Source organism: Chelmon rostratus, chromosome 8 (genome assembly GCF_017976325.1).
Source record: "Chelmon rostratus isolate fCheRos1 chromosome 8, fCheRos1.pri, whole genome shotgun sequence".
Classification (NCBI taxonomy): Eukaryota; Metazoa; Chordata; class Actinopteri; order Chaetodontiformes; family Chaetodontidae; genus Chelmon; species Chelmon rostratus.
Genome location: NC_055665.1, coordinates 21,667,521 through 21,680,421, shown reverse-complemented (window position 1 = coordinate 21,680,421; position 12,901 = coordinate 21,667,521). Strand labels below are relative to the sequence as shown.

Genomic DNA, 12,901 nt, shown 5'->3' with positions numbered 1-12,901 from the left:
GCTTTGTCTTAAAAAAGACTGATGCATATGAAAGGAGTTTGACACCTTTCTTTCTCTGCTTTGGACCTACAGATCCTTACCCACTATCCTCACTTTAACCAAATTTTAGGATGTGATCAGGTTTATGTCTGTAATTAGCAGCAGGATTTAATAATAGACTGGAATGACAATTCAAACTGATTAATAATGCAGGTCTAGTTTAGAAAATGACCAAATTTGCATGCACATGGATTTAAACAGTGAATCTAGTTATATATAATCAATCTAAGGGAGTGCAATTAAGCAATTAAATACTGATAGTGTTAATCACCAAAATATTCTCATTACATGTAAAAACCTGAAAAGGTTCAAGCTGAGAATCAGCAGGATGAATTTTTCTTAACCTCACAGGCACCTCAGCTTAAGAGGTTTCACCTTGCAGCGGCAGCGCTGCTCCTTATCATTATTTATATTTACTGCTACACTGTGCATTACAAAACAATGAGACCCTTTTTTTCTCCTTTTGTCTCTTCCTTTGTTCCCCTGCTGCTGCTGCTGCTGCTGTCCAGACACAATGGTAGTCTCCAGGCGGTGCATCCAGGAAAGTTTTTGTTTGTCAGCCAGCCAGCGTGCTACAATGTGTACACAAACGGTGAGCATAAAAGACGAGAAAAGAAAGCGGAAAGAAAGAAAGGATGAAGCAAAGAGTGTTCAGTGTGGCCGTTTTAAGCATTACTTTTAGTGAAAGAGAGAGAGAAAAAACAGTTCTCAGAGGGGGAGAGGTGCAAGGTGCTAGTGGGTGACAAACAAAGAGGCCTGAGTGGGTAAACAAGATGAATTAAATGTTAAAATAATTAATTAGATACAATGAATAAGGATAAGATAAATAGATATTTGAAGACAGATATATTCGTTGATTTATTAATTGATAGGGGGAAACTAAATAAACTGATTAAGTGAAGTTAGTGAGCTTAAATAAATAAATAAATCCAAGCTTTAACCAAACAATTACCCACCGTGCTCCGTGATGGTGATCACACACATCTACGGTCCGTCTATACTGTTGTGCGCATAGTTGTTTGACTTTGAGAGGGCGGGACTCTTTGGATAGCGAAATGAACTAGGCGCGGCCAAGAGGAGCCCCATCCATCTATCACACGTGTAGACAAAGGGGGACTCCACAACACAAAGCTGGATGTGCCCTCTCAAACTTTTTCCACGACGCACGGCGACGCGCACAGAGCAAACCACCCACAGGTGAGTTGTCCGCTGACTTCGCTTGCACCCCTGGAGCCATTTTCGAATTTATTTCCAGTGAAAAGTTGCTGCTGTAGTTGGTGCGTCAGCGCTCAAACTTGAGCACAAAGCAGGAGAGAGAGGGAGAGAGACATAGAGGAACAGAGGCAGCGGGGAGAGAGAGAGCGAGAGGAGCGGTCCCCTTTTCCTTTGTCTGATGCGGGGCGCTTTGAGGAGAGAACTTGAGGGGATGCTCAGGCACGCATCTTCATAACGCGCAATAATACTCAGCATATGATCCTGAGAATTATTTGTCAGTGAGCTTTAGTGGAGGTGAGATGGAGTTTGTAGTGCTGCCGATTTTTTTTTGTCTCTTGGGGATGTTGCGACGCACAAGACAAAGCAACTGCCTGTCAGAAGTTTGCGGAGAAATGGACCTTTTACGCACGCCGGAAAACAGACACACTGACAAGTATTAGTTCATGAATAGTTTGTAAATAGTTTTCTTCCTCGTGCAGCAGTCTCACGATAGTGGTGTTCGTGGTCTTACGAAGTTGCCAGTGCACTGTGGGAATTCAGAACAATGCAATCAGGTGTAAAGTCTCTAAGAAACAAAACAGTGACACAGAATTAAACTTGTTGCGCGAATGAGGAATGATGTTCGGAGGCACGAAGATCCACACAAAATAGGTTGGTCTCGAAATCACTGAGAAACTTGTTATAGTTTATTGGAAACAGAGCAACAGGTATAAGTCGCTGCAGCTTCTTTGTTACAGTAAAGGCTCCTTTGTTCTCAGTCCATACAAAGAAAACCAGCAGAAAGGAGCGCAATTCCACAAGGAAACAACTTTTTGGAGCGCTTAAAATGATTTTCACAGGATCAAAAATATTTTGAATTTAGCTGTTTAATATTCAAAGTGTGGAATAAGCGTTTCTTTCGTTTTTTTCCCCTTCTTTTAAATATATAAAGCCCGCCGGATCATGTTTAGACAAAAAGTTACTAACTTAAGGTTTATGAGAGAGTTTCTCCTTGATTTTTAATAAATGTGTAAAATATAAGAAATGTAGTTTACAGGATTTTTAGGCTAAAAACTTTCTTCATCATGTGAAGGTGTGGCCAAACAACTTGTTTGAATTTGCTGCATTCCATTGTACAGTAGCCCTACCCTTCAACTTTGTATTAAGCAACACAGAAGAGCCTTTACACCTCCAGCACTGATTCGTCTTATGAAGCAAAATTAGTTTTGCTTTCTGTAAAATATTTGCTTTTGAATGCGTTTATTTTCCCAACTTTTTCAACTAATTTCAAACTCATGCAGCTCACACCAACTTTTCCACAGCCTTGCAAATTGACCTCCAGCGTGCAGATACAGTTTATTATATGTGTAATTTTTTTCTTCTTATTCTACCAGCTTTAAGTAATGAGCACATTTGTTGCATTGACGTAATGTTTTAAATGCACTGCTTTCAATCTCTCTCTTTCCTGATTCCTGTGGGATCTGTCCTTAGGTGGATTTTAACACCAGATTAACCAGCAAAGCGTTTTCTCCTGTTGGAGGTTAAGGAAATGAAAATATGTGGAAATCACATGGAAGATGTACAGAGTCACCTATCAAGCAGCTTTTGAGACGCAGAGGAGGATTAAGAGACTGTGCAGTTTTCTTTTGGAGAAGGTGAAGACTCATAAGGATTTAAACTCCAGCAGCAGCAGCAGCAGTGCCAGGCGGGATGCGTTTTATGCACAATTGGAAATCTAAAACTCATGGAGACACTTGGAGGATTTCAAAAATGCGTAACATGTCTCTCCACAAGAACCGCCCCGGCCCAAAGTCACTGGGATAGCAGGATATTGCATTTGTGGTCCTCCTCGGCCCTTCGCATGGGTAGGTAGTGTTACTTTGTATTGGGAGGTGTCACTTGTCCAACCCCTTGTTCCCTCAACATACACTCGCACACACACACACATGCACACACACACTCCAACCACCCCCTATTTATTTCCCAATCAGTTGGATTATGGCAGAGGCTGTGTTGTCCCTGTACTGGAACATTTTAGCGTGGCTGTTTATGGTCCACTTCCTATCCTTATGGAGGACAACAAGCAAACAAAAATCAAGACAAATTTGAATTTAAAATATAAAACAAATCGATTCTCTGGACCGTTCTCAAATAATTTTTCCTCTAACCTGTGGTAGTTTGGAGACAATCATAATGCGATTATATCATTCAACAGCTTATCATTTCACGTCGGTAGAAGCAGTTTGGCCCACAAATGAGGCTTTTTTGAATGTTTATAGATACAGAAACTGGGTTTTACGGCCTGGGGTTTTTTAAACGGACACCACGACTTACAGGGTTGACTTTTCACTTGAATCCATAGTCAGACAGACAGACACACACACACACACGAACACACACGCAGGCCAATTAAGTGCCTAGAACCTATTGAACAAAGACAATTTTCAAAGTTTTTGTCACTGCATGACCACTATACAGCATAGGCATTGCACATGTATTGTATAATGATTAAATAGCCAAATGTCTTGCAATTATTATTAATAATAATGATAACAGTTAATGGTAAGATTGCATTCTTTTTCCTGACTGATCAGATATTGTATGTAACTCCACTATGTCATGTGCAAAGTTCCATCTAAGCAGACTTGTCTGTCTGGCCTAATTAATTTCTTCATAATCAGCTCTTCTGAGTCACATTTGCCTTTCAGATGTTCTCTCTTGTCAGTGTTTGACATACAAACGTAGAGCAGTCGTGTGAATTGCCACATGAGTTGCTGCTTTAGTGGACGGCAGTTAGACAAATGTTTCCTCAGATCCCACATTTCACTGACGGGACTGAACGGAAGAGGGGGAGCTTTAAAATGAAGAAGGTGCATGTGCATGGTGCCTGATTTTATGCAGCAGTTAATTTAGGCAAGCTTGTTAAATCTTAGAAAACAGGTGATGAGACATGCAAGCAGCCCTTTTAACCTGTGCTTCTACTATGTGAGTGTGAGGGAGTGAGAGAGAGTGTGCAAGACTTACTCCTTATCAATGATGTCATTGAGAGCCAATGAGAGCATGCAGTGGTACTTGTCAGCATCCAAGCTCCGCCTCCAGCCTCCGTGCATGGCAGCCCACATGGTCCTGCAGCATCACATTTTCACCATGCGTTACTCTGCAGCAGAGAGAGGCACAAATACTGGGATGTTGCTCCCGGCTGTGTGCTCTGATGTTAATCTACCATGTCCGCTCAGGATTGGCTTGTAAGCATACTGTGTGCAAGGAAAAACTTAAAGGAGGAGAGATGACAATTTTATTTTGTTAAGCCCTTGAAAAAATGCATTTTAATGAGAATGTGAGGAAACAACATGCAGGCTAATGAAGATAAATGATCAAAATTGTAAGCTCAGCCAACTGACAATGCTCTTTTTTCATGTGGCCGTTGATTATTTTATGCTTTTTATGAGAAAAAATAAATGATTAAGATTCCCTTAAAAATCATTCTAATTAAGATCAAAACATCATACATATAGGGAAAAGAATGTGTGGCCACCTGACCATATCTATGTCAGCTTCACAACAACTTGGCTGCACTTGCTGCCAGTCGAGCTTTAAGACTCATGGAAAACGTCATTTACCCGCCTCCTGCTGCTCTTGCGGCTCTGGCTCAGGTCACAGCCTGCAAGTGACTGGATCAGTGGGAATGTGGGTCAGTCAACACTGACACACAGGTGGGACAGATGTAGGTCAGTGGTAGAGTATGGGTGTTGATGAGTCATGAAGTCTTCATTAAGCAGGGACAGAGGATGCGTGAGAGAGAGGGCGAAGAGGGCTGTTCAGTTGTTGCGATATGCAGAGAGAGTATGCAGTGCATCTCAGACTGACCATCTACCAGACAAGTGGTAATCTTTACTTGCTTTCCTGCTTGAGTAACCCTTGAATTTCACCCTTTTTGCCCCATCATTGCACATGTAATTGTGTAAACCCCACCATTTACCTATGATACTGTGGATTACAAGTGTGCAGATTCAATCCAGTACCCAGTTAATGAACTTGTGAGTAAAACAGAAACATCAGGTTTAGCATAACTAATCATTGTGACAGGCCCAGCGCTGAGCTCTTAATAGGCATCACACAGGCATGGTTTCTGCGACAATACAGTATGCTCCACTGTGTGTAGCTTAATTACATTGCTTATCTGTAATGCTATTATCAAGCACAGTGCAGTTTTCATAACATTTGCCATTTGGTGGACGCATTATGAGAGAATACTTTTTTTTTATATAGACGTCCCAGTGGGAGTTTAGCTTCTCAGCCTAATCCACTGAGTTACATGGGACAACATTAGCACAGCAATCTGTGGCATCTTCCAGCTCTGAAGTCTCAATATCCCTCTAAGCTGGAATGCTCATTAAAATGGGCAATGGTTTCACACCATCTCTTTCTCCGCAGCATATGCACAACTAAATCTGTGTCACCATAATCTCTCATCCATCTGCATTTGCTATTACACTAATATAGAGTGCTTCATTCTGCTTCTGGTGAAGCCTGATTAGGACCATCACGCAAAGTGCTGTGTTGGAGCAGAGAAGTACATTGATGCCAATCCTACACACATCAACATATCTTAGCCTGTGTTGTTCTTTTTAAGTTCGATTTCTGTTATGCTTGGCATGTCTTTGAGCTGGTCTGATGCTATGCAAAGTGTATTAGACTAGAATACAACATTAGGCCTAGAATAACTAATCACTACTCTAAGCCTAATTCTCTCAGACATCCTGTGGTCAGCCTCAGGAAAGCTATCAGGTTTAGTTTAACCATCCATTGCATGTAGCTTGTGGGCATTACAGCTTGCAGTCCCAGAAATCACTCGCACACATTTCTGCATACACTAGGTATATTATCTGGTTCATCAAACAACAAAATCAGCAACAAACACCAGTTAAGGTCCAATCTGCTTTTGCAGCGTTTGTTACTTACACATGAAACACTGTTGACCCACCACTGTGTATGTTTACACTGCGCTTTATTGAATTCATACTATTTTTGCACTCTGTAATGTAATGCTTGCCGCTCTGATACAAGCACTGACAGATGGACAAATAAATTTCGAGCTGGATCCTCAAAGTGTAACAGCCGCTCAAACAGATTTTGTATGTGTTATGTACTATGTGCCTTGACAAAAAAAAAAAGAGACTAAATTAAAGTGGCTGCAATAAAAATGTTGTTTAATTTCCCCTTAACAGCTTAATTTTGGTTGATGTTCCCTCTGTGCATATCATTGAGTCATACAGGACACTACACTGTGGGTACAGTACAGTAAATTACAGTGCACTAAAACATTAGGCCCACCATTACTAATCGTGACGACAGTCCTAATTCTCCAAGCTACAGGCATTCTGTGGTCATCCTGTTGCAAACTATCAGAGCTTAGTTTTACCACTCGGTGCCTGTAGCCGCGAGATAAGTCAACGTGCTCCACCGGCATGCTAATACATACCCGCACTGGGGGACAGGAATAAATTATTTCTTTAGGACTGCGCGCAAAGGCAGAGCGTTTGAAGGAGGGGAGGAAGAGATAGAGAGAGAACATAGGGAGATGAAGCAAGGAAAAGAGACATGAGGGTAAATGATGGGCTGGAAAGAGACGAGAGAGAGGAAGCAAGAGAGGAGAAGCGAGATAGAATGAGAGGGAAGGGGGGGAAAGCAAGAAAGAGAGATGGAAAGGCCAAGAATAAGACAGATAGTAAGTTTTGTAGTGCTCTTTATATCTGCCTCTCTTCCCTTCATAGTAACTCTCTCACCATGACGGAGTGGGGTAGTCATTTTATTTCTGAGTGTGACTGAGTTTACTGAAAACACAGTCCTCCAGAGCTTCCTGTTCTTTACAGCCAATAAGGCTCTTCCCTGATAGGTAACATCTGAATGAGCTAAGAGCTCATGAACAACACAAGGTTTGCTTTGGCAAAAAATAGCCGTACAGATTTCTTTTACTGCTTTGACCTGAAAACCATTCAGCCTGCATCCACCATTGAATGACCTTTTGAGGGATTTTGCCCTAGTTTGAAAAAACCCAAATCACGCGATGAGAAATAGCTGGCGGATAATGTTAAATAATGGCAAAACAACTGAAATCAAGCTAAAAACCTTGTTATTGCTTAGAAAAAGCAATGATTTAGATCTCCGAGGGAAAGTGAGGATGGGGCTTTGTGATGCAGAATGCTGTTTAGTTATTTCATGTTTGGGTTTAAATGTTAATGTCTTGTTTTGTGCCACACTGTGTGCTTATACTTTTCTGGCTACTGCACATTTGCCCTGTGGGATTTCAGAGAAGTCAAAACCGAGCTGCAGACAATAGCATGACAAATCAGTCGGAAAGCACATAAAGGTAAGCGCCAAATCAAAATTCACCGGGTGAGAGCTCACACGGTGTGTTGCGCAGCAGGTCTAACTGCCCCTGAAGATATTGCTTTCTGCTCCTCCTTCATCCCGGCCCGGTTGTAGCTGTACGAAGGGACACAATTTCCAATAACAGCTTTAGCCAGTTGTCCGTCTGTCTATTGCAGGTCAACTTATTACCTCCATAAATGCACAGCATGTTGCTGTCTGCGGATGGGCTGATAATCCTTCTAAAGACTGGGGTTTTATCAAAGCTAAATCTGCTCCACACACACACACACACACACACACACACACAGGACGTGCATACATCAGGAATACCCACATGGGAATAATCACACAGAGCAACTACACACAAAAACACATATGAAGATAGATTTGCCTGGGAGACAGACAGACACACACATACACACACACGTGTAAAGACTAGGATTTTATCACAGACAAATCTGTTATTGTCTGGTAGTTAGGAGATTAAGAAGCAGTGATTTTTTTATAGACACAAACACACACACCCATGTGTCATTAGAGGATAACAATGGCTTGCATACTGAATGCACAGTGCAGTTAAGCGATATCAGTGTAGGTGAGCTTTAATGCTGTGGTTTAATGCTTTGATAAAGACACCTTTTGGTGACCGCTTTTATTGTGTCCCCTTATTTCTGTTTTGAAATTTCTGAATCCTGATTAACAGTCTCTATAAAAGATTTCTAAAAATCCTTTTGCCAAATAGCAATTTGGTCCATGTGTGGCAAACATCAAGTGAGGTTATAGCCGAGCCTGTGCAGCCGCTGTCGGCCTTTTGCTGGCCTTTCTGAGCCAGACAACATATCACAAGTTCAATTTTTATGAATTACCAAAGCTCTTGAGGTAACCATTTGAAAATCAATCGAGTCGGCTCAGATATTTAGACCAATCACAGGACAGTTAAACTGCAAGGCCTGTATCTGTGTCTTTAGTCTTTAGTGGATAGTTTTGGAGAAGTTGTTTTTCATCTGAACATGTTTACCAGTATGAAAACAAGAAGCAAAACCCGGTGAGTGGTGCAGTGATCCAGTTAGTTCGTGTTGTGTCAAAGGAAAGACCTCTCAGTCATGCACTGTATTGCACAGCCTAATTGAAATGATATCTGGTTCATCCACAGAGGTGTCAGACCACAGTGGGTGAAGAGAGGCTAGCCCTCTATGCTATGTTATAGAGAGAGAGCTGCCAATGATGGAGACCTGGCTTGACCATCAACTTGGAGAGTAAGGCCCACGTTTAGTGAATGCTTGGACTGTCCTGTGTGCTGCCTGCTCTGTTTTACATGCGAGCACCTGACCTGGCGATGTCACAGCTTTTCTCCATGCACCGTTATCCCCCCTGCCCCTTTTGTACCAAGAACAAAATGTTTGAGGATGAGGACAGCTGCCCGTGGCTCCTGGTCTGTTGTGTCTGCCTTACACCAAAACCTGTGGCTCCTCTCTGTTCTTCTCCGCCGGAGCAGGACGGGATGCATGTGCGTGGGAGGTGGTGTAGCAGATGACGGCGCCTTAAATGCACAGTACGTAGCTTCTGCCTCCAGGGGTCTCTTAAACAAAACAGCAACAAAAGGCAGACATTGAAGACATTGTGAACTAACGTGGGATCATGGGAGTTGTGGTCTTCACTGTCAAACAACCGCCACTGCTGTTGAAAATGTGACTCAGGCAGAAATGTGAGATAATGTTTTAATTCGCGTTACATTTAGCCACGTTGGCGACTTCCTTCCTCACTCTCTCATTGCCATTGACGGGCGTCCAAATGAAATGCATTTAACTCTCATTTCACCTTAGTACCAGATCTGGATCTGTGTCTGGCTGACATCCATGCTGTGGTGTGATGCTCACCATCCACATTAGTACTACCCAATAGTTGACCAATACTCATATGGAGGTTGCATGTCCTTTGCTGAGTTGAGGGCATAGCATATTAAGAACTGTCCTTGACCTTGGCCGGCTAAAGTTTCCATTATACTTTTAGACTTCATGCTTGTGTAATGTTTCTGTTCCTCCTCAAATCAGAGCTGTACTTTTTTCCAGTTTATGTATAATTTTGGGAAAGCAAGAGCCGAGATGAGACAAGACAGGAGAGGGGCTGCTTCCCTCCTCTTTTTACTTGTAAACAAATCTATGTTGTGTCACCTTCCCACACTTCCCTCTACAAACTCAGAAAGTCAGAAAGCAATGTTTCTCCACATGAGATGGTAACCTGCCTCAGCTGTCAGTCACAACCCAGTTAAGCACAAACTAAAGCGCCTGCCAGCCATACTCTGTAAACTGAAAGGAAAATGAAAGCTTCCAGCTCTGTTTGAAACTGGCATCCTCTGATTTCCTGAGAATGTGCAATATTTTGACAGTAATTATTTAAAAATATTTGCTTTGCAAAACAAAAAAGATCACAGCAAAACAGCAAATATTTCATAAAGGGATAAAGGCGCTGCAGAGTGACTGAGAATCCACAGTGATGTAAAAACCATGAGGGAGAGCAGTAAATGAGCACAACTCCAATCCAGCTGCCCTGGAAGTGTCACTTTGTCACAATTTGTTTTTGTCTTTCCCTCCTTTTTTTAGATGATACAATACAATCCCATATTCTTTGTCCTTACTTATTTAATGATATAAAGCATAGCAAATTCACACTCCCCTCTTCCAGCATGTGCTCTACTTGGGAACTTCCGATATAAAACTAAATATAAACCAGGTGTTTAAAGCTGATATTGCACCGTCCTAATGGTATAACGCTAATCCACAGTAATGTGGCTATTTGAGGGCTTCGAGGCATTGTGATGAGCTGTAGTCTTGTTCAGATATAGCTGTCAGATTACAGTGAGTTGACTATCAGCATTAAACAGGAAGCGTTTTGACTCCAACACCTAAAATAACATCTTTGTGTGTGTTTATGTGATGCTGTGTGCTCTGTGCTAGCGATAGTTGAGCAGGCTAATCCAACAACATTATCTAGCTTCATATCTTGCTTTTTTTTTGCTTTGTAACTCCTTGTCAGGACTGTGTACTATGGTTGACTAGTGCTGAATCAGATCTGCTGTGATGGAGATATCTGAGCTCAGCTGGGTATGGTGTGATAAATCAGATTACGTCCTGTAACACTAGCTGAGATATCAGACTTTAGACCGTCCCCATCTCTGTTGTTGTGGGTATAACACACCCCTTTATTCCTTTGTGTATACATACAAACAACACTGCATGCAGAATGTGAGATTTTTTTATACCGAGATTACAATGTGGGATGAAGATCTCTGGATCCTCTGGCTCACAGCTGGATCTGTCAGAGATAATAGATCACATGTGGACAGCTGTACTGCTTTAAGCCCCCGGCCTGCAACTCTAGTTTTGTAGGTTTTTTTTTTTTTTTTGGTCTTTTCTATCAAATTAATTTTCTGAGTTGCTGATACAGACACTGGCGACCCAACAGCTGCAGTTTAGACAGGTTAATGTTGTATGTGGTAAAATATTTTTGCGTGTCCATGCACTTGTTATGATAAATTTGGAAAGATTCATAAACGCAGATTCAAAACCAACTCTTAAAGAGATTCATCAAATATGAGAAAATCAACTGAGGCTCAGTTAAGTCATAGAAAAAGCTTTTGTATGGATTTGTCCACAAACATTTCTATTCCTGTTTCTCCATCCATCCATCCAAATCGCATTCTCCTCCCAGATGCACATTGTGCTGATACAATATTAATTATAATTCTCTTTGATGGTGTAGTGGCTTCCTGTAATATGACTCAAAATTTATTAGTGATTGCCCAACTTTTTTTTTTTTTTTTTTAATATTCTGCATCAGAGATCAGTCATGTCCGGGAATCTTTGTGCGTGAGCGTGCCATTTACAGCCATGTGATGGTTAATGTAAAAAGTTGGGTTTCCTGGAGGCAGATTATGCCTCAGACTATGAAAGCCTTCCCGTAACAGTATCTGCATTGACACGATTTTCCAGTCCAGTGCGAGGCATAATCTGAGTGCCTGGAAATGGGCTGAATAAGCCCAAGTAAATGCCCCGCTCTCAATAATGTAGTAGTTCATAGCTGGATAGAGCCTGTATGCTGAACACTGCTGGATACATTCCTAATTTCTTATAAGACACTGCACAGCACACAACAGTTAAGAAGGAGTTTGAATTTAATTTGAAAGCACTTTAAATTAATGGGCATACTTATTGAAATAAATATATGTATTTTAGCATGTGGCAAGCTGTCTAAATGATTATTTTCACCTGCACTAATCCCCCACTCATGTGAGTTTGTCCTGGGTCAAAAAAAATCCAGATTGTGATTTAAAGCCAAGGCCTTTATAGACAATATAAAAGATCCAGCAGAGAATAAAGGCTGACATATTTCTTTTCAGGTCTTTTCATATGAGGTCAATGTGTAATCTCTGGTGGGAATGTGGCTGAATAAGGCTAAGTCATGCCCTGCTCTTATTATTATGCATGTAATTACTATGCGTCAGCCTTTAGCCATTCTGTACTATGCTGTGTTGCCAGCGCCAGTTCATAAGGTCAAATTCATGGTACTTGTAAATGTCCTCGCTGAATAAAATTAGATCCTGACTCAGACTGTGTGTACTGTATGTGTGTGTGTGTGTGTGTGTGTGTGTGTGACAATCTCTGCAACTGAAATCATGACACTCACGCACACCAAGCCCACACACAGTGTTTGGCACAGCCTGTGGCAATGTTCACAACACCTCAACATGAAGACGCCGCTCATATTAAGACTAACCACCCAGTGCTGAATCACAGTGGACACGCATTTCTTTTCAGGCAAGGTCAAAGCTTCGTCTTCAGCCGAGAAACGTGCTGAGTAAGCATGAATCATGCTTTCAATTATGCATTAGCCTGTTAGCCTGCGCGCTCTGACAGACAGGCAGTGTAAGCTTTCAGATAGCTGTCAGCGGCCAGACTGACAGGTGACCCTTTAATCTGTCAGCATGCTATTCTTACTTTGAAACCAGAAAATGGTCAGTTAACCATCCAAAATGAAACATTCCTCTTTACATGAACATGTACTGTTGTCTTAATCATAACAAGTCAAACTACTTTACTTGGGCACTCCTTGTGTAACTAGTGGAACTGCTGGAACTATGTTACATTCTGGCTAATAACTAGTTCACAGCACTAATTTGCTCCCTTCCCAAATTAAAGTGGCTCCATGCAAACACCTTAATTGGCCTAAAGGGAATTAAGAATGTTCACATGCAACCTAATTGTCCATTAATATGACTCATTTACTTTTATTCCAAATT

At 41.6% G+C, this 12,901-nt stretch overlaps 1 long non-coding RNA gene across 2 annotated transcripts in view; it reads left to right on the top strand.

The window, feature by feature from the left end:
* Window positions 1–1,122: 1,122 nt before the first annotated feature.
* Window positions 1,123–12,901, top strand: part of LOC121609911 — a 93,973-nt gene continuing 82,194 nt past the window's right edge. For both annotated transcript variants that reach the window (XR_006007023.1, XR_006007022.1), the window contains exons 1-2: window positions 1,123–1,236; window positions 2,725–3,098. This is a non-coding gene — a long non-coding RNA (uncharacterized LOC121609911). The remainder of the gene's footprint in view (window positions 1,237–2,724; window positions 3,099–12,901) is intronic.